At 47.5% G+C, this 20,435-nt stretch overlaps 1 long non-coding RNA gene across 11 annotated transcripts; it reads left to right on the top strand.

Moving 5' to 3' along the window:
* The first annotated feature begins 4,998 nt into the window (after positions 1-4,998).
* On the top strand, positions 4,999-12,295 carry LOC106144124. 11 transcript variants are annotated; one of them, XR_003378129.1, is made up of 8 exons: positions 4,999-5,562; positions 6,786-6,862; positions 7,440-7,825; positions 8,620-8,650; positions 8,830-9,572; positions 9,687-9,788; positions 10,941-11,021; positions 12,121-12,295. It is a non-coding gene; the product is annotated as an uncharacterized LOC106144124 (long non-coding RNA). The 11 variants fall into 11 exon arrangements; XR_003378130.1 differs by lacking the exon at positions 8,620-8,650; XR_003378127.1 differs by having other exon boundaries at positions 8,620-9,572.
* The last annotated feature ends 8,140 nt before the right edge of the window (positions 12,296-20,435 follow it).

The following is a 20,435-nucleotide window of genomic DNA, read 5'->3' as shown; positions in this document are numbered from 1 at the left end:
CGATGAGATGATGGGGTGATGGGGCCCAGAGGCTGAGGCCTTCCAGCCAGGCTCATTTGAGGGCACACCCTTCACTGGCCTCCGTCTCAGCAGGTTCCAGTCTCTCTGCACTGTTGCTTGAATGGAGTCTGTAAACATGGGTGGCATTTACTGTCAATGGACATTTCCATTGCTGGCCACACAAACAAGATACCACAAGGAAGCCTACAGTCCAGGCTGAGGTCCCTGGGTTTATGAGAAGGGCATTTTCCGGGGTAACTGTGTGTTAAGGATCCACTTTGGCGATCTCCTTCTGCAGGGTCAGTTGGAGGGAGACCTAATCACTCAGTAAACAGAGAGAAGAGCAATGCTTGTACCTAATAAGCCATTGCAAATGGAAAAAACTGAGCTCCCTCCCGACATGATTCTCTCCGGAAACAAATGGCTTAGATCCAAGAACGGCAAAGGGCTTTTTAGGATGCTGAGAGGTCTCTGGGTCCCAGGGCCACCAGAAGCTTCTCTTTCTCCTGGAAGTAGCTTTAATGAGGGAGAGGAAATGACTCCTGTGAGCTGCTACAGTCAAGGCTTCCTCTTTTGTTTTAAGTCACAGAGCCTCCTGAGGCAAAGTATCATCCTTCTCTCTGGAGAGCAGACACAGCAATTAAAGGGGAGGGCCAGACAAGTGCTCAGAGCTGAGGTACCAAGGACTGCTTCCACAGCCTCCTGCCCCAAGGGGGCTCCCAACCCCCTTCAAGCTTCCTGCACCCTGTCCCAGAACCCTCACTCCCCTCTCCCCCAGCCCACAAGTGCTGCAGTCAGCCTGGTGGCAGAGAGGTGGTGGTGGTCACTGCCAAGGCTTGCTGCTCCTGTTTCTTTCATCTCTGCCCTGAGTCAAGCACTCTGTGCGGTAACAGAAGAGTGTAGTTCAGCAGGCTAAGCTGCAGCCCCGGCTGGGAGCCCGCAGTCATGACCCTGTCATCACAACCGGTTCCATTTCTTATCTTGTGCCCACTCTTGACACTTTCTTTTACAGGTGGGAAATAAAAACACTAACCTGGCTCCCCAGGCTGTAAAAAGAAATGGCTAATATAAAAAAAAGTGGAAATAAAAGAATAATAGGGCACTTTGTTGGTATGCCTCACACAAATACTAAACAAGGCTGGCATGAGGGTATCACAAGCACAGTCCCGAGAACTGTGCCGAGCGACTCCGCACAGGGGATCCTGCCACAGAACACCATCGTGTCTCCTGAATATATAGTGGCTACCTTGCCATTTCTCAGCTCTTTTCTAGGAAAGGGGACTTCAAAGATTTCCACCAGGTACCCACACAGCCAAAGTCTGGGCCACTTGCAGTCTCTCTCATTTTCAATTTGAATACATCAAAGAATCTAGGAAGACAAGTACCCCCCCATTCTCTCTATCTCAGGAAGGTCTCCTTCTAGGAACAAAGACATGAATAGGGCTTACTAATAATACGCCCCCACAATTCTCTGGCTTCCAATTGGAAGAATGGATCAAAATGTGATCATCAAAAAAAAAAAAATCCATTCTATTTGCTCCTCTGTCTTAATTGTTTCTCTTCTTGTTGTTCCTAGACATAAATTCCAAAGGCCAGAGACTGAAAATCCTTATCATTACTGAGATATTTTTGCTGGCTTAACCTATGGATACTTTGTATTTTTAGAAAGGCTTTTGCTAGAGACCTGGAATCCCAGACATTTGGGAGGCTATACATTTCAGGCCACCCTGGTCAATATAGTAAGAGCCTGTCTTAGGAATAAAGCTCAATGACAGTGTTTTCCTAGTACGTGTGAGCTCTTGTGTTTATTCTCTAGTACTGAATGTGATTATCTATCTATCAATCAATCTATCTATCTAGCTATCTATCTATCTATCTATCTATCGACTGATAGATACATTAACTGCTTTGGTGATGTCATCTCATTTGGTTTCAGGTTCCTTTGTGAATTTGGTTTCAGTTTGATTTTTGCTCGTTTATTTGCTTGATACAGGGTCTCTCTGTGGCTCTGGCTGGCTTGGATTTCCTGCCTCTGCTTCCAGAGGTGCAAAGATTACAGGCCTTTGCCACCATGCCCAGTATCCGTTATGCTTTTGTATTTACATCTAAAAATATTTCAAGATGGCCATCCCAGGACTTAGGAGATAAAGATAGGAGAGAGAGAAGCTTGAAGTCAGTTTATCTCAAAAGAAAAGGCGGGGAGTGGGGTGGGGTGGTGGAAAGAAATGTTTTAGAACCTGCACAAGCTATTACTTTATAGCAGTTACAATGGCTACTATTTGAAAGGACAGAAACTGGCAAGCCTTGCACCGCTGTGGAAAAACCAGAATCTCTGTGGACTGTGGATGAGGTAAAATGAGGATGCAGCAGTTGAGGAAAACACCATGAGGCCCCTCAAAGAGTTCTGAAGAGGATTGTCATAGTACCTAGCAATTTTGTTTCAGGGTATAGACCCAAAAGTTGAAAGCAGGAACTTGGGGTTTCTCCTCACCTATGCACACAGCAGCATCACTATTCATAAAACACAAGAGGAAAACCAAGAATCCATCCATAGATGGATAAAGAAGCGAGATGGTCTTTAAATGGGGAGAAAATGCTGGGATATGGTATAATACGGATAAACGGTCAACATTACACAAAGTCAAATAAATCATAGAAAAAGATGAATGTTGTCTGGGTTCTATGGAGATGAAGTCGAATTTGTAGACCTCGCCAGGGGCTGGGTGGAGGGGCTATGGGAAGTACAATGATAAACACCAAGGTGAGGACTTCTGGAAATGGGTAATTGGTGGCGTTGCTCAGCAATATGAATGTGTGTGTTCCAACTGGACCGCCGCACTTGTGCTTAGAAGAAAAAGATGCCAAGTTTTTATGCCACACATATTTTATCACCATAACATTTACTGCCTTCATAGCACCCAGCAAGGAAGAGAAACAGATTTTCTAATGACCTCTGTAGACCCCAGAAGGTGGCCAGAGAACTTTTATACTGCCCATCTATGAAGCTTTTTGGTTTTTTATTGTGTTTTGGGTTTTGTTGTTGTTGTTTTGGTTTGGTTTGGGTTTTTTTTTTTTTTGACTTGAGGTGTGGAGAAAGTTTCTGTGTGAAGAAAGTCTTGGAGTCTTGTGACTGGAGGATGGTGTGGGCCTGGTGGTCACCTCTTCTTCTCTCCCTGGTTTCTCAGCTGGTCAAGCCTTTCTGTTACCCACCTACACGGTCTTCAGGATACCTTCCAGTGCACTCTGCCCTGACTAGAAGGACCCCATTTTGAACTTCCCATGAGGCTAGACTCTCACAAGGCTTGGAATCCTTGGTGAGGTGGGGGTGGAAGGGGATGTCTAGGTGACCTTTTCATAGGGTATGTTCCCTCCAAACTGAAGCTTTCGCTTTAGAAGAGAAGGTAAGGCTCACAGGCATCAGTAGGTAAACCAGAGGTCACGTGTGGAGGAGATAAAAAAAAAACTTGGAGGATCTTTGAGGTTCCCCTAAAACAATAAAAAGGGAGCTAAACAGTTGCTGGGGCAGCGGAGGTGGGGGTTGTGTGGGGCTCTAACCAGCCAAACTTCAGAGAAAGAGATGTTCCCACTGTGGAGAGAGCTGCAAGGTTGCAGCGTTCATCTGTGTCCTGTTGTGGTGTTGACTTGCTGCCTTTTATTTAACCCCTCCCCCCCTTAACTAACCCCTCATTTGTAATCCCATTAAGTAACCCTAACTTAAAAAAGAAACTCGTTGATTCACCAAATTGGACATTGGGGCAGTCATTTCCTTGGTCTGTCGTGGGGTCCCTTTCTGGGGTGAGCAGCACCTGTTGCAGCTCCCCAGGAAAAGCCTATTACACAACACTCCTTCAGCTACACCCCCGGGGGCAGCATCCTTCCTGACTTGCATCCCTTGTGAGCCACCAGTCTGGCTGCTTTCAAACCCCTGGGCAGCTTTTCAGGATTCACCTTCTTTCCTGGAGACGGGCTTCAGCTCTTCTAGAGCCGCTGTCAGGCTACATCTCTCAGTGTCAGGCTGCACACTTTCCTTTGTATTGGCTGCAGTTAACTTTATTCACCTGCCTTCTGCTTCGTCCTGTCTGCAGAAGCTTCGGCTTGGGACTTTCATTTCACAAAACTGGTGCACCTTATCCAAATTCGTGAGACTGTCTATCCCAGGCCAAAATCAAAGCTCTGAAGACTTTAAATGATACAGGGGTCCTATTCAGGCAGACGTGCCCAAGGGAAACCAGGCAAGCAGTCCAACCTGGAGTGGAAAAGGCCGCAAGCAAGGAGCCCACACCTGCCCCAGGACCCTGAGAAGGTGAGCTTCGGGGATCGGGGAGGACAAGCCTGGAGTTCCAGAGTCCGACAGAGTTACGTGTGGTAAGGAGGAAGAGGAGAGGTGTCAAGGCCTCAGAGTGCCCACAGAGTTATGGATGGGACTCTTCCACGCCCAGCCTGGGGTCTTAACCTCCACCCACTTTCAACTTTTTGCTGCTCCCGTTAGATGGCGCTCAAGACTTTCTAACCATTTGTGAAAGTACTCCTGGCCTGGAACAAAAAGAGCCATAGGGAGTGAGAGTGTGTGGAGTGGGCGTGCGCAGGGAAGGGGGTGGTGGCGGGGCGGGGAGAGGGGGGGACGGTGGACGGGACACAAGGCGCGGGCGTCGCCTGGCACCGCGAGGAGCAGTCACGGGTCAGCTGGCCCCAGGCGGGGTGCATCCCAGGCCCGGCCTCCGCAGTGGGCCCAGAACTTTCACTGCTTCCTCTCCATTTCCCGCCTCGGTTTTCTCCTGGGCCCGGTTGAGGAGCCAAGCAGATGAGTTTCGGTCTTGGGAAGCCCGGGGACCGCACACCACGCAGGCCCTCTGAGCTCCTGGAAGAAAGAGGCCGGGCACTGAGCAGTGGAGCTGGGGTTCGAATCAATCCTCCCCAAGCACACCCCACACAGGTTCTGAACCCTCAAGCCCCAGCTCTGCAGGGCAGCCCAGGATCACTTTTAGAACTTGGGGCAGGTGCTCTCCAGTGAAACGGTTTCTCCGTGTGAGGTTTTATAAGTTCGCTGAGTGCCTCTTTCCAACAAACAATACAGGGCAAACTTACTTTCTGGTCCTCGGGGCCGATGACGCCCGAATGAAGTTAAACCACCTTCCTTTTAAAATCATGAAATGAAAGAAAATAACGAAATGCTTTGGAAACCCCAAAAGCGTTCGATATGACCCCTCATTTTCAAGTAATTATGTAAACAATGATCAGCTTTCTAAGCTCACCTCTTCTCTCACACTCTACAAGAAATATCGTGACAGTAGGAGAGCGGGTACTTTGGCCCTTCCCTTCTCTGTCTGTCGGAGCGCTCGGAGCTGTGCGCCAGGCCACCCCCAGGACTAGAGGGAGCGGACACCTTCCTTTGTGAGTTCCCTTGGCTGGGAACTTTCCCGCGCGGTGGGTTCTCCTTTAAGAAAGTAGCAATTGCTATGAATATTTAATGTGGAACTGAAGCCCGTCGGGCCTAGGGGGAGACCCGGCCCAGGCTCTGCGGCCGGGGCGCACAGCTCGCTCATCGCCACCCGTCCCGCTAGGGTAAGACGCGGAGGACAAGGGTTTGCGGGGGAGGAAAAGCTTCGTAGAGAGAAGACTGGGGACCAGGGGACTCACTCGGGTCCAGCAGGCGGGCTCGGGTCATTTCCATAAGAAAGCCGCAACCCAGCTGGAGGCTGAGGCTCTCCCGGGCCTCCCTGCCCCCACCGCCGGTGGCTGCCCGACTTCGGCTCCTCTGGAGCCCAGATTCAGGCAAGCGCCGCGGTGGGGGTTGACGTTGCTGAGACGTGGCTTCCCGCACTGCCCGACTGGGGATCCGTTTCTAGTCTCGAGGGAGTGGACCTACCGCACGGGGTGAGTCCAGGGCGTTACTGAGCCTGCACGGGGCAAGGAGAGCTCCGGGAAGCTAGCCCGCATTGGGCACCCTGAATCACCAAGTCCTGCAGAAGGACTTTGAAGCGGGATATGGGTGGGAGTGCTGGGAGAAAGCCCCAGAACCCAGGATGTCTGCGGGGTGCTCTTCCAAATCCCCAGAGCTTTCGCTTTCAGCGGGTGACCGACCCTCTTCCTGCGAAGGGGTGGAAAGTGAACTTGGTCAGACACTTGATCTCACTAGCGAGCCCGTTCCTTCTCTGTTTACACCGAGTTCTTCGCTGTTTTTAACGCGCATGATGATAGCCACGATAGCCATGAATCTTCAGTCACACACACACACACACACACACACACACACACACACACACACGGTACTTTATGACCTCATCTAGAGAAATCAAAACCCAGATCTGTACTGTTTATTCTTAAATGTACAGAAAAGCAGAGGAGCGAATGTGAGACAGATGTCTATCTGCACTTTGCCTTCTGCTGGGGAAAGTTGCCTGAAAATGACTAGCTTCCTTTTACGGATCCTAAACCACCTGTATTTTGCCACAAAACTAAGTTGGGTCACTAATAAAGCACCAGTTACATGGATCAACGAGATACCAATTATGCCTATTAACGACTTTATTACTTACGATTATAGTCTAGAACTTCAAACTCGGACAATACAATCAAGTGATTTTTAAAATCGGTTGCCTAAGATTGTTTACATCATCCCTCCCCTAAACCCGCAGGAAGTTAGAAAACTACATGATGTTTTAAGGAGTGTGTGTGTGTGTGTGTGTGTGTGTGTGTGTGTGTGTGTATTCCTTGTCAATGCTGAATTTGTTTCTTTCAGTAAAGTTCGTTGCTACTTCTGGTAAGTAATGGAATCTTGATTTCAGATCCTTTCAAGTTCTGCAGACTGTCATTGACTATGGTGGTTACAACCGACTTGGTTTGGAAGTGGACTTGGGGCAAGGTGAGGGTACACTCTCCCAGTGTTCTGGTAGTGGCGAAGACCGGAGGTCATTTAAAAGAACAAGTTGTTTTAACTTCTTACTTCAGATGGGGCAAGGCCTGCCTGGGTGGGGGTGTGGAGAACGAGAGGGTGAAAAAGATGGAACCTAGGAGAAAATGAAGAACTGGTGCTATGTTTTTAGTGGTTTTAGCTGGTGAGCTCACGGGCCTCTGGTGAGTCAGATGAAAGGAACCGAGTGGCTGTCTGAAGAGGGGCAAGTATCAGAGGAGTTTATCAGTTTCAGGGCTACTGTGTGGCTGGGCCTGCTTTTTCCAGGAGGCCATCTGCCACTTCTCTCTGTCTCTTTGCCAGCCTCTTGTTATCCCCAAGTGGAGAACCACGCTCAGTTGTGTGTGCAGGGGAGGCATGGAGCAAAGGAGGGAATTAAATTGCTCTTCAAGTCCACAGTTAGAAAGGGGGGGGGGCAACTTAACACAGGTCCTTCTACCTCTCGGAAACAGGTGAGCTGAGCAGGTGGAGGGGGCAGTTTATCTTGTATGTCGCCTCTGCTCATAGTGTCCTCCTCTTGGCTTTCTAGAGCACTGGGATTGTTCGTGCAACGAAATTGAAGTCTGTCTTGCTCAAGACATCTGCCCAGCACTTCAGCTCCTGGGTGGAAGCCCATAACACCAGGGTGCATCTGGTTCTGATGTACCTGCCAGGTTGCCAGGGCGATATGGGCATAGATGCCTAGGCTGTGTGGCCCACCCTTGACCTGCTTGGGATTAACAGGTCCTCTCTCAGCAGCACTAAAGCTTTTGATTATTTTGGAGCTCTGGGTGGCCTCTTCCCTTAAGTGAAGCCCATGGACCTCCTCCTCACTTCTGTTATGTCAGAGTTAATTGCCGGGCAGTGGGGTGTCGCTCATGGTGGGATGGCCAAAAAAATACTGCAGGCAAGGACAGTATCCTCAGCAGGCAACAGGTAAGAGGATGGCGTGGAATTCTCTTTTTTCTTTGGTATCTAAAGGGTCCTGAAACCTAAACTTCCTTTGAATGGGATGATGCTTCGAATTTTCTCTTCAGTGGTTCCCCAGGGACAATACTTTTTTTTTGGTCTAGCTTAGACTGTTAGTACCCTGAGTGGGGTCCTGAAAGTAAAACTAGTGCTTTCAGTGGGCAGCTCACCCCAGGGGCACAGCTCAACAACAGAGCGTCCAGGTCAGCAGCAAATTCCCTCTGTCCCTAAGTGTCCTGAGAACAAATTCCCTGTGGATGCCATGAGAGAGTGAACTGGAGGCTACAACAGGGCTCCTGGGGGCTCTGGAGCCTCCCTACCAAGTCCATGGTGGAGTGGAGCAGGGCTTGGGGGCAGGGAAGGAAAAAAAAAACAATCGGTAGTTTTGGACAAATTGAAGACCAGGAATGTCCTGAGACTAAGGAGATGGGAGTGATGTTACCCTAGATCTGATGGGTCTGTGGTCTAATCCACTTGTCCTGAGCATTCTAGGATTCCAGGATAGAGGAAAGACCAGAGCTCTCCCAAAGTGACCAGTAAAACTGGTCCTCCAACTTGTCCTCACCCCCATCCCCAATCCAAAGAGATCCACAGCACCAGAGCCTGGTAGGACCTACCTCTCAGAATACCTGGTGGGAGAATCTGGGGTTTCTTGAACTTATAAACTTTGGAAATAGACAAGAAAGGAGGCGAGCTCCCATCTTTCAGATTAGGATTAGGTTAGGCCAGAAAACCTATTCATCACTATACCATCCTCATAGGTGGCTCTTGCACGGTGGTTCAGGATGCCAGGTAAGCTAGGGGGAGGCTGACCCATCCCTAGCAACCCAAGTCTATGAAAACAAATGTTTTCTAAGAACAAAATTCTACAGCTTTAAAGATTTCCCTAGCTAGAGCCCATCTACTTTTATCGGGGTGTCTCGCAGGCAACCAGAATCATTTTCACCTCTTTTTCTCCTTTGTGGCATGAGGTTGCACTTTAGGAGGTTTGTTGGATGCTGTTTGCAGCTAGCTCCCCGTCCCTGCCCTCACCTGGCTCTTTGTATGGAAACTTCACATGTAAGATCTTTACAGTGTTTTTTCTCTTCTTCTTCTTCTATTATTTTTGACTAGAAAATTTGACAAGACAGTTTCATGAACTACATTGGACTGATCAGCCAAAATGCGTCTCATTTGTATTTGGATATAGCCAAGGGTGGAGTCCACGTCAGTCACTGCCTCCTGAAATCTCACCAAGGCTTTCTCCCTGGCAGAAATGTCTAGAAAATCCTGCTGAGGCCATTCCTGGGGTGGCTCAGCACTGCCCAGGCCTGTGAGAAAAGAAAGAGGGTGAAGAGTCTGGGGGGTAGCTTTGGGAATGGGGTTATTTAGGGGAGTTAGGAGGCTCTGCTGGACCGGAGGTCTGTGGCAGTCTCTCTGGGCTTCTGTTTGGGTTGAATTAGGAAAGGGAACACCTTTTCTAGAAAGGGAAGGAAGAATCACTGACTGTATTTCACACACACACACACACACACACACACACACTTGTCAGATCTTTTCCTAGAGTTGTATCCTCACCACCTGCCTTGTCGTGTAAGGAGTAACATCTGTGGTGTTTTTTTGTACCTGCTCCTAGCCTTGAACTCGAGCTCTGAAGGCCTCATTATCTGCTTGTTGTGCGCTGAGCTGCTCTGTGGTTCCTAAAGAGATGCTGCAGCTACCAACTTGGAGGCGGGTATGGAAGCTGCACCTGGGCCTTACTTTTCATTGTGGGGATGTACAGTTATGGTCTTTAAGGTAGTTTGTTGTGATGGTTTCTTTCTCTTTTCCTCCCACTTGCCCCATGTAGATTTCAGTCCTGCAAGTCTCTAGCTGCGCTGAGGAAGCAATAGCCAAGTAATGGGCTTAATGGCTTGGAGATGCCTACGTCCTCTCTGTGGTCCAGCTCATGGTACGGGAACATCTTTTCCACAGCAGCCTGCTCTTTTCCTGCAAAGGCCATCCTGACTCAGACACCCACCTAACCCAAGGAGCCTTCTCCATTTGTGAGCCTTCCTTCTTCCTCTTACTCAGCAAGGAGGCTTCTTTGAGTCAAAGCTACCCTCAGCCTTACCAAGACAACCAAGAGCAAGTCTTGTTCCTCCGCAGGGCTTTGGCCTCAGCCTTGCTGAACTGTCTGGGAGATCAGCTAGAAATAAGTCCCCAAAGGCCCAGGCACAATCATGCACCCAGGTCCCTAGAGGCTTGTGGGTTAACAGGACTCTTAGGCTGAGCCCCCCCCGCCCCCCAGGCAGCCAGCCACACACCATTGACATTGTCTCCCTGTCTGAATGATCAATCTGCTCCATACCCTGGGACCTGGGGACATGCCTGCTAGGTGTGTGGTTTTTGAAAGTGCCTTGAGAGTAAGCTTGCAGGAAGCCTTTGTTAGAGCTTTGTTAGAGCAAGCCTTCAGCAGCTCTTACAGACCCCTCACTATCTTCCTTCCCTACCCCTGCAGAGGAGAATCTTCCTGGGGTCCATAGCATCCTACCAGATGCTTGCCCCCTACTTAAAATCTCTCCCCCAGGTCAGGGCAGATAAACATGGTTTGTTTGGCCTTTAGGATGGGCTCTCCACCCCCATCCTTACAAATTAAGCATTTTGAAAGTGACCTCCTCATGCTGCTACACATTCCAGTCCAGTAGCCTGATGAAGAAGTAAGCGTTCCTAGCATGGCAGGGACAACTGAGCTTGACATCCACAGGGTTCAAAAGAGAGGAAGACACCTGTCCTCCCCTGGTAAGGCTCAAAGCAGAAAGAGCTCACTGATTGAGGATGCCAAGCTCTGTACTTCCTGGCTGGCGCTTGCCAAATGGCAGTCAGCTTGCAGGATTTGTGGGAACAATTGCTTTCCACTCAGTTGCCATAAGTATAAATCCCCCTGAGCCAGGGTACAGGGTTAAGCAGGATCCACGAAGGGTGCTCTGGTATACAGAGGGTAGAAATACAACTATTTACACACACACCAGCTCTGCATGCACACTGGTCCTATACAGCTACCCCCTACCCCACCCCCACCCCAAGCCTTCCTATTCCATTTGTTTTCCTGTTTCTTTTCCAGGCCTTTCTACCTGCACACCACACAGTCACTTGGAGAAAATCAAGTGTATGTACCTCTCCCTGCCGATGGTGTATCTGTAAGGTAAAGATCCCTCAAGTTGCCTTTTCTTTATTTATTTTTGACCCCAGCCAACCAGCCTGGTTTTCTGGTAAGGGTCCGGGGAGATACAAATGAAGTAGAAGCCTCGTTCTCTGGGGGCTTTTGTTTCCCTCTGATGCCCTAGCTCACACTCCAGAACAAAGGGTTGAGGTAAGTGATTTCTCTTTTGGTCTCCTGGCTCCTCACTTCCATCGCCCCTCCCCTCTGCAGGCTTCTTCTTTGAGACCCCCAGGAGAGCCTGGGGGAACAGGCCCACTACTGCTGACCTTGCCAGCCCCCCCTCTTTGAGGAGCAGAAAGCCCATTTCAGATACTAGCTGCTCTGTGCCTTTGGGTGCCTAACACTTCTAATCCCCCCAAGACTGCGCAGTTGAGGCTGACAGCTAGGCACACCTCTCTTGTTAAAAGCATTGAGGACAAGGGTTGGTGAGTCATCTCAGAGGGAGAGTGTTTAAAGGAAGCCCCTCCCTGCACACACCTCGAAGCTGGCTCCATCTTACCTAGCATTTGCAAGGCCCTGTGTTCTCATCACTGCAGAAAACAAAAAACACATGGGACAGCTATTAAATAGCTCTTGGAAGAGGTTAAAGGTCTTTCTCTTGGGGTTGAGAATTTTTAAAAGCCCTTCTGGGTAGAAATCTTCAGGGGATACAACATAGAAATTAGACTTGCTGGTGCAATTTTAAAATTTGAAAGACCTCTCTCCTTAAAAGTGTTCATTGCAAATGGTTCTATTTTGTTTACCGACTGGCCTTTTTACCATTGTAAGTCAGGAGAGTCTTGAGGCCAAACCACTAAGACTTTTATTTTCCTTTTGCTATTTTTGGGGTGCCGGTCCACTTTCTGATGAGATCTATTGAATTTTTCTTTAACTGTGCAGGTGGGTTTTTCAGACTTGAAAATATAAATGAAAAGCTAACCCCTTCCCTGCCAGCCCATTTCAGGGGTTCTGAGAGCCTGCCAGCTTGGCTTCTGCTCAAAGAGGTGGGCGCTGTGTCTGACCTGGGTAGAATGAGATTTGACACTTTTCATTCTAGTGCTGACTTGGGAGCCTTTGGAAACCAGTATCTGTTTTGTTTCAGTGTGCGAAGTTCAAGCCAATGATCCGGGATCCACCTTCTGCTGAGAGCCCGTCCTGGGGGCACATCATTCCTGAGCTCCTGGACATGCTTCAACAAAATATCTCTTGTTCGTTAAAAAAGAAAACAAAGAAAGAAAGGAAGGAAGGAAGGAAGGAAGGAAGGAAGGAAGGAAGGAAGGAAGGAAAAAGAATTAAAAGATGCTTGTGCTTCCCTCATGCAGTGTCTGGCCCATCATTTGTCTCTTGTAAATCGACTAGTATCAGGGACTTACGGAGCCACAGTCACAGTCTAGATGTGTCCTGTGCCTTCCCCTGAACTGTTCTTACCAGAGGGTGGGGCGACACTTGAAGGAAAGTCCAAATTAAAAAGATGAGCCTTGTGCCCCAAGTAAGTAACACCTCCACACTTGCTTCCCCATCCCTGTACGAAGGAGGCAGCCTGAGTAACGCACCACACTGCATCCCATAGACAGTCCCTAATCTCTGGAAACCAGAGATCTTTTACTCCTCATATTCTTAGCCAACTCCAGTTATTTAAAGTTTCCTTGTGTCCCCAAGCAAAGCACACACACAGAGGGTCACATTACCTCACATTCCCCACTGGGCCCCTCACCGATGCCCAACACACAACCGAAGAGTCAAAGAGAAAACCCCTTGTCACGTATTTTAGAAGGTTATTTCATAGTGATAAATGTATCCACAGACAGAAACTGTCCAAGTACTTGCTACTTTTTTTTTTTCAAGCAACAGGAAGACTGCCCCCTTCTTTCCAAAGAGCTAACAATGTTTCCAAAGTAGAAGGAAAAATCACCAGGGTCCATTAGTGGCTTACATACAGAATATGGCTTGTGTGTGGGGGGGGGGCACGACTGTATTTGTAAGTAAACAGGTCATTGTTTATTATGTATCTTTTATAATTCAAAAGGAAAAAAGAAGCTGTATTGCCTTGTTAACACTCTAGAAAAGAGGGTAACTCATTTGCCTTTGCTCCCCTTAAGTCCGGCTGCATCTAGTCATTTGTGAGGTTCCCAATTTCTGCTTTGCCAGGATGACCTGGGGACACATCTCCTCTCAGGTTTCCCGTTTGCAAGATTTTAAGGACTGCAGGGGCGCGGGGGGGGGGGGGGGGGCTCGGGGGGGGGGGGGGTGCGGTGACCCCGTGCAGCCAGCCCTCTGGGAATGTTACCGGAACCTGTGTGTGTGTGTGTGTGTGTGTGTGTGTGTTGAGGGCTTCACATTTTTACCACTGTTTTATCTAAAGCTAAGCTCCTCCATATTTTGTGAGTTTCGAAGCAAAGTCAGCATGAATCTTTCCTGGTGGGACATTGGGTACACACAAGCCGATTGGCATACTGTCAGGGCTCAGGCTCCATAAGACATTGGGTATGGTAGGCCTAAGGGTCCCCAGTGTCGGGGCTGAGATCCTGTGCTTTAGGTGATCTGGTAACCGCCTGGCCACCTCGGCATCCTTATGGCCCAAGAGAAGCCAAGAAAAGCCAAGGCCTGTCCAAGCATTCAGGGCTATTCAAGAACTCCACGCTGGGAAAGGCCAGCAAGGGCCCAAAACTTCCACAAAGCACACAGCCCTGACTCCTGCTGCTCCACAGTCCCAGCAGCCAAGACTCCCATAAACTCCCAAACAACAAGGCCTGCCTGAACAAGGTCAGTCTGCCCTTACTGCCTCACCCTCAACTTTTGGAATGTTTCAAAAGAAGTCTCTTCTAAAGCAACACATCACCCTTCACAGGCCGCATCCTTTGGGAGAGGCGCGAAGTTTGCCCCTTGAATACAATAAATCTCTGGCTCTAGTCCGAGACCTGGGCCATGTTCTTTGAAGACCCAGGGGGTCAAGAGTCTTTACTTTGTCGGGGCCCCAAGCTCCTGGGCCAGGAGAAGCTGGGAGGAGAATTTCTGGGAAAATCCTGGTCAGCAAGGCCCTAAATTCAACTCTCAGTGAGCAGGAGGCAGACTCACGACCCCAGAACAGAAAATCTAAGAACAACAGGCATTTCTCTTTTACTTCCCACCTGCCTGACAGAAAGTGACAGACCAGACCTCCAAACTTAGGCCATCAGAGCCTTCAACAACTCCTCCAGCCTTTCAAGAAAACTTCCACAACTTTTCCTGTCTGTACTCTCTTTTTTTCTCAGGCTTCCTCTAGCCAATGTGGGCATGTGGATTACTTTCTCAACAGCCACAGTCTCAAAGGTGTCCAAGGCTGAGGATCTCCACAATAACAATAATAGTACTGAGTTGGGGGAAGAACTCAAAAAGAGTAGAAACGTTGATGAAAAGGGACATTTCAAGAGGTTTCACTTGACAATTATCAGTAACCTCGACAGACAACTCCATTTAAAAAGAAGAAGAAAATTTACTACTGTTCTTGAAAGCCGTTATTTTTTACATCGCTTTTAGGAAGATAGATGAACAAAACATCACGTTTCAAGCCATTTTGATCTGTAATTAAATGGCAGGATCGGTTTGTATTCTCCTACGGCTTTTACAGAAGTTGCAGTGATCCAAAGTCGGGTTGCTGTGTCAGAGTGGCATTTTTATTAATGAGAATACAAAAAGCTTGCATATTCTTAGCCCGGCTTGAATTTAGTTGCTAAGCAACCGGTGTATGGTAATTCATCCGCGAAATTTAAATCTTTGAGAAAGGATCCTGCGTTTTTGCTGAATGGTCTCCACGAGGAAAACAACTTGTGCGACCCGCAGCAGCTGCCACCATTCGACTACCGGGGCCTTGCTGGGCCGAGCCTGAACCGGGCCGCCCCCGCGGCCACCGCCACCACCCCACCTCGGCTCCCAGCACGGCCCTCCCTCAGGGACTTTTGACTGCCAACTGCCTAGACCCCTCCCACTCGCCTCCGGTGCTCACGGGTTTTCACCTGAAGCCAACCTTCACCTGACTAAGTCGCCAGTGTCCCTAGGGCTTCCCAGTTCAGACCTGACTGAATTTTCCCATTCCTTCCCTTTGTGCGCGTACACACACACACACACACACACACACACACACACACACACACACACACACACCCCACAGGAGCGGCCAGGAGAATGCCTGTTGCCCTCTTCCCAGACCCCTCTGAGGTCACTGCCAGAGCCCCACTCTTCCTCGAGGAAAAGCGGGCTCATCAAGAAAGCAGCCCACAGCCCACCAGAAGGCCAGGCCGCCGCCACTGGCCGGCAGTGACATCATAGGCTCCTGCTCGCCAAGTTCGCGCCCACATTTTAGGATACAGGAACAAACACGGATGTGAAATCAAGAATGAAAGAGAGAGTAATCTAATTAATAGGCCATGAGCCAGGCTAACAAAATCAAAGAATCTGATTACACAAGTACCCCTCTTGCTATCTCCGCCTTCCCCCATCCCCTGCTCTTCCAGACTCCTCTCTATTTCCTTCCCTAGGCTGGAAAGTTCAGGAGGTAAACACAGAGCCCTCTGATTTCCTTACTGAAATCAAGATCAAGCCTATCCTGGGGCTCCCCGCAGCCAGGAGGTCACATGGGCGACCTTCAGGCCCGGGGACTAGGAACCCCGAGGAATTGAAATGGCCAGCCAAGCAAAGCAAAGAGCTCTGGCTGGTCCAGCGAAGCAAGCCCCCCCCCCCCCCCCCAACTCTCTCACGCACCACTGCTAACAACAACACCTGCACTGATTACTTCTGTCTGTAGCGGGACCGGAGAAGGAGGGGCTCGACCCTCGGTCGTTTTAAAAGGGTCTAAACATTTTGGTTGTTGCTGTTAAGCCTGGCATTACTCTGTTCAGTCTGTCACCTGCTCTGGATCGCTGAAACACTGGAACTCTCAGCTGCTTTCTCCTTCCCCCAACACAGAAGTCAATCACAGCCAGGTGTCTGGGGGTTTGTCACCGAAACTCAGCATCTGATCAGTACAGCCAACCTCGTGCACTTCGGGGAAAGAACAAAGTTCTTTAATATCTTTCCATTTTAAGAGGGTGGGGGGGAAAAAAAAGCAGGCCCGCATCCTAAATATCTAATTTCAAGCCTATATGTACTGCCAATACCTGTTGCATTTATTTCAGAGTTGATTAATTACCCTGGAACTTGGGCAAACTAAACTCCATGTGGAAAGAATGTTTCTTCCTTCAATTTAGTTCTGAAAGCTACAAGTTACTGGTGGCTCTTACTCTATTTACATACAAATTGGTGCAAATGTGCCCATCTCTTTAAATGCATTTTGTATCGATATATAAAAGTGTCATTTTTGATTTAGCTTGAAGACGTTGATCATTTATTACAAAAATAAACGAATAAATACAACAATATATTGTTGCTTCCAACAGGATAAATACTTTACAAATATATAATTTAAAAAGCAAATTTAATTGTTAAAATTATTTAAAATATTACACTCAGTGATAAAACTATGAAGAGTATATACTGCATTTGATATAAGAACCAATTATTCTCTGAAGGTTGAAAACCATTCATACAAAACAGATCATGAGCATGGGATGAGCAAACACCGGAGGCCACGGGGAAGCAGAGGGAATCAGAGAGAGAGAGAGAGAGAGAGAGAGAGAGAGAGAGAGAGAGAGAGGAGAGAGAGAATCCTTGGGTAATACTAAGGAGGGAAAATGCAGCGCAATAACAGCAAATTTACTTATATTTTTAATTACACCTTGAATTATTTATTGGAGAAAATTGTTAGGGGAAGGTGACCAGGCAGACGAAGTGGTCTAGAGCCCAGGAGCCACAGTCTCTGAGAACTACAAATGGGCCTAGTTTGTAACTAACCAGGTTGATGGGACAGAACTTTGCCACTTTCCTTTGGGTTGAAATGGGAGGAGGAAACAAATGGGAGGCTTAGGAAGCACAAGACATTTGTGCTGCAATGGAACACAATAACCAAATTCATTAAAAAGATCTGGGGATATATAACAATATTTTCATTATTTACATGTGTAACAATATGAGCCTTAGCACAAAACCTCTTGCTTTATATCTTTTCTGTAGTGTTTCAACCAGGAATTTCATTTTGTAAATACATTCAAAGGGTTGACTTTAAAAAAAAAAAGTGCAAGCATCAGCTTCCTTTACAAAATGCAAAATGACAAACAAATCGCCTTGCGTGCCCAGATTCTTCACTTCTAAATCAAGGCTTCTTCCGAAATAATCAGCAAAGGTTCTTTTTAAATAGAAAACAGCGTAAAAAAAAATCTAATTGTTAGCTCCCTTGTCCTCAGCTAAATCAAGTAAGTAGAGACCTCCTAAAAATTTAAATAGACCCATTCCCCCTTCTAGTCAAGCACCACTATTCCAGGAGGAAAACAATCAAACAAAACAAAACAAAACAAAACAAAAAGCACCCCTATGCAAAAAAGCCAACTCATGATTCCTCTCATATGCCAGTGGTGTGCTCCACTCACAACCAACCTGCCCTTTCCTGGGTTTCCAGACAGGTCTTCTTGGCTTACTCTTACAGTCCCTCAAACAACAAGAGTAACAACACCAAAAGAAAAATGATGGTGAGCCTCACCCCACCCCCACACCAAGTTGTTCCCAGGGAAGGGCAATAACAATAGCAGGAGAAACAGAAAACAGCAACCTAGAGAAAAGTAAAATGTAGTTTCTTATCTACAACCCCCTTCTGCTGAATAAATATGGACTCTTTCAGATTTCACAAATCAGAATGATGGTGAGTTTTAGTGCAATTTAGTGTCAAAAATAATGCCACCCAATACATGGCCCTCTGGCTGGGGCTTGGTTCGTGCTATAGGGTCTCTCTGGGAGAAATAATTGTTCCTTACTCTTATAGTTTCCCAGGATTTTTAGACCCCTGAATCTAAATTACGGGGGTGGGAAGGTTGAGCCAGTGAAGGCGACAAAATTAGGCAAAAAGTGAGTGGTAGCTAAGTGAGATGGGGAAAATTCTTGTGTAAAAACCACTGCGTTCTCCCTCAGTTTTTAAAGAAAAAAAAACATACAGGGAGTCAACCAACCAGAGCCTTTCTCATCTTTAGCACTCACAACCCGAGGCACTAAGTTTTCATCTTTCCATGGTGTAAATATTGATACATTAACTTGATTAATGTGACCACTCTGCAGGGGCTGATCTAAAAAGTGACCCAAAAAGCTAAAGCCCTCAGCACTGGAAAAGGTGAAGAACCAAGTTTCCGGAGGACCAAACCACAGAAATGGGCAGCCTCGAGTCTGAGCTGGTGACCATCCAAGTACAGAGTCAAGCAGGGCTCTCTGCAAGGTCTTCTTTCATGAAAGCAATAAGAAAAGCTTACCATAAGCTTAATAACCGAAATTTAATCACGTATAGGTAGCAATGGGAAGTAATTGATATTAAAATACTTCAATGGTTTATAAGCTATCCTTTGCAACTATTGATCTTCAGGAAAAAAGAAACAGGGATATATTGGAAGATAAGAAGATAGAGAGAGAGAGAGAAAAAAAAAGAGAGACTGAACTATGAGGGGTTGCATTTACCATGATTGACCGGGTGGGTTTATTTTCAGTGGTGATGTAGCTCAATCATGCGATTCAAAACAGGTACCTTCAAGAAAATGGCTAGTAGTTATAGATCGCTCAGCAAAAAACACTAGAGACAGTGAAGCTGAGGGTAAGGAAAATACTGTGAAATGTATGGATCAACAAGGAGTGAACAACCTCTATTGCTAAAGCACAGATGTTTTCAGCAATCCTAGCCTGATCTGGAGGTTTCCAAACACACCTTTGCGTGGGGGAAGCTCTGCTCCCTTGATGCTCTACTACTTAAGGATCTCCATCAGTAAAAAAATATTTTCTAGAGAACTCTTCTTCCCACACAGTGTTGATGCATCAGACACAGACTATTTCATTCTAACAAATTTATTTTCTCAATCAGCTCTTACGGAATCACTACTCAAATTAAATTACAATCAAAGGATCACATCAAAAGATACCCTTATTACCTAACAACTGTCCATATTTTCATTTCATTTTGATTTGTGCTCGTCTGAAAAAAACACGTAATACAAGATCTGGGGAAAAATAAATTACCGTTTTGCAGCAGTTCATAAGTATTCTGAATAAAATATTAAAAGAAGTCATTTAATGAAAATATAAAGCAAATATTTTTAGATCAACAACGGATCTAACGATTCTATATTGCCGTCATTTGAAAAGTCTGTTTATTAAAACCTACCAAAAACACTGCTTGGAAATGGCAGTATTACATAATCACATCCGCAGCACCCATTCAATCAAAGTTGGCAACGGATTGAGGGCAGAAGTCAAGGGAAGTGCGGCGGCTGGTGCTCTCTTTCCACACTCTTTTTTTTTTTTTATCGGAGTCAGTCCAGAAATAAAAAATAAAAAAATGTTAATAAAAAAAATATTAGCGGTGGAATCTTTAGGCATGGTCCACCCCAAGTGGCAGTCGGGTTCGGTGGCGGTGGCCTGGCCTCTCTGGGCGGTCTCAAAGGCTGGGCCTCGGCCCCCGCTGCTGTGCCCTCCCCGCTGGCGGCTGGACGTGCCTGGCCTTCAGCCTCGCCCAGCCCGGGCTCTTTAGCGCTGCTTTTATTTCCAAGGTTACCGCGAGGATGCTTTCTTTTGGCTTTTCTATTCAGTCTGTGAACTTCAGAAATTGTGAATCTTCTCCCCCGTCCCAGACTCTGTTTCTCCTTCCTTCCTATTTTATAGTTGATTTATTTTTTCCCCCAAAGACTTTAATATGGCCAAGAAAAACACTGTTCTGGAGTAGAGTCAGACCTGCATGAAACCTGGTGCATCTTTCTTTTCAGGTCTCTCCCAATAAAGTTTCCATGGATCTTTTAGGCAGCCCTTTAGGAAGAAGTGGAAGAAAGGGAGGGGAGTGTCTCTCTTGTCTCAGAGGGGAGGACGAAGCAGGTGTTCTCCACTGATGCCATGAAGGACATCTCGGGGTGTACAGTACCTCAAGAGTGCAGTTTCGGTGCTGCGTTAGGCATCTATAACCTTCTTTCAAAATAGAACAAAACACCACCAGAGTATAAACGAGATGTCCCGGTTGCCCCCTTTTCCTCTTCCGGTTTTGTTTGTTATATATGCATATAAAACAGTCTTGGTATTTATTATGCTTTAATTTTTTTTTTTTTTGGTCCCTCCTTCCTTGGACTTCAAAAAGAGTCTCCTCGGTCGGTGTCTTCCCAGTGGTTCTCCCCTCCTCCTAGAGCCCTGGCACGCCTGTCTTTGGGCAGAGGGGAGGCGGCCGAGACGCACTGGCCCAGGCCAGGTGCTGGGTCTGCGCGGCGGCAGCGGCGGCGGCGGCGGCGGCAGCGGCGGCAGGTGGTGATGGTGTGGGTGGTGGTGGTGGTGGTG

Source organism: Microtus ochrogaster, linkage group LG2, assembly GCF_000317375.1.
Source record: "Microtus ochrogaster isolate Prairie Vole_2 linkage group LG2, MicOch1.0, whole genome shotgun sequence".
In the NCBI taxonomy this organism is placed as follows: Eukaryota; Metazoa; Chordata; class Mammalia; order Rodentia; family Cricetidae; genus Microtus; species Microtus ochrogaster.
Note: the sequence above shows the minus strand (reverse complement) of the source record. Positions and strands in the feature narration are given on the sequence as shown.